The sequence below is a fragment of the Eschrichtius robustus genome, chromosome 17 (genome assembly GCF_028021215.1).
Source record: "Eschrichtius robustus isolate mEscRob2 chromosome 17, mEscRob2.pri, whole genome shotgun sequence".
Lineage (NCBI taxonomy): Eukaryota > Metazoa > Chordata > Mammalia > Artiodactyla > Eschrichtiidae > Eschrichtius > Eschrichtius robustus.
This window is the reverse complement of record NC_090840.1, coordinates 23,262,315-23,263,895: the sequence shown is the minus strand read 5'-3', so window position 1 is coordinate 23,263,895 and position 1,581 is coordinate 23,262,315. Positions and strand designations below refer to the sequence as shown.

General features: G+C 43.8%; 1 pseudogene; it reads left to right on the top strand.

Annotated features, from left to right (window-relative positions):
- The first annotated feature begins 895 nt into the window (after positions 1-895).
- Positions 896-1,178, top strand: LOC137751630 (large ribosomal subunit protein bL34m-like; annotated as a pseudogene).
- Positions 1,179-1,581: the final 403 nt, after the last annotated feature.

Sequence of the window (1,581 nt, the reverse complement as noted above, 5' to 3'; positions counted from 1 at the left end):
TCAAGCTTTATTTTAGTGTTAAGATAGAAATATAAAAGCTACATGATTTGATTATTAAATTGACTTTACAAAACCAGAGATTCATCTTATTTCCTTTAACCACCAAGTTCCATAAAGTTTTTGAAGATTATAAAAATGCATACAATTAAAATACTGAGATAAATAAATGATGTAGGCAAGATGAAGGGGAAAAGATGAAGAAGACAATTAGAAAGAACTGCTGTGATGAAAGACTAAAATTGGGACACAGCCAAACATACCATATGATCCTGAAATACGCCTGCAAATTTGATTTGAAAATTCCTTAAAGGCCAAAGTGGGGTGGGAAATATAGTTGTTTACAAGACTTAGAGTCTCCAAAAGATGGAACACTAAGTACTATTCAGAAGAAGCACAGCATTTACAGATTCTGAAATTTCTCTTCTGCCACCTAATAAAGAAGACTGTTCTTCACAGCAATTGACACAAAGTTAAATATGAATTTCATGAAGCTGATTCTTCTATTGTCCTTTAATGTTGAGCTAAAACAATGATGCTTAAATTTGAGTTTCCCTGGTAGACAATGGGCAGAGTTATATAAAGATTATTCCACAAATAGAATTTCTATTGGCCTGGCATCTGATAAGGTTGAGATAGCAGGAGTTCAATGTTGTAGTCGCCGGAAAGGATTTTTAATGCTGGTGTTCTATGTCCTGATTAAGAGCAATTCCATTTGCTTTGATATAGGTTTAAGATTTATTATTTTAACGAAAGGGCCATGATCCTAACCAAGATGCTTTTCTGAGTAGTTGTCTATCCCACCTTTGGATGGAACCAGGTCACGAGGAATGAAGCAGTAGGAAGGGTTATAGAAATGTATTATGAGGCCACCCGGACGGCGTGCCGGCGGCCGGACATGGCTTTCTCGACCAGATCGGTGGGTCGCCTGTTGCGTCCAGTCAGTAGGTCAGAGGCGCTGTTGGATGGCAGGTGGCTCCAGCCCCGCGCCTGGCTGGGTCTCCCCGATTCCTGGGGGACTCCCGGCCGTGCAGCAGACCCGGGGCAAGGCGCGCGGGAACGAGTATCAACGAAGCAACATCAAGCGCAAGAACAAGCATGGTTGGATCCTGCGCTTGAGCACGCCAAACGGCGTCCAGGTCATTCTTCGCCACAAGGGTCGAAAATCGCTGAGCCACTGAGGAGCGCGACGCTGCCGGCTGGACCCCCCCCCCCCCCCATTAAAGCATTTTCCTCGCTGACGACTGGGACTCGGACGGACATGAATGCTCAAATTCCGGGGTTGGCCCAGGGGAAGAATTGTGGGATTGGACTGAAAGAGGGGGTGGGAAATCAGACCTTGCCAAGTGCCTTTTTACGCTTTTGAATTAAGAAGAATTTCGAACATATGCAACAGTCCACAGAATGGTACCGTGAACGCCCTTGTAACCCAGTACACAGCTCTACCCACAACCCATCCTGCCCTCTCCTGAGGTGCAAATCTTGGGCATCAGGTTATTTCTTCTGTAAATATTTCAGAACTCACCTAAGAGAAGGGCCCTTTAATACATATTCACAAAACTTTTCACAGCTAAAAAAAAAAAA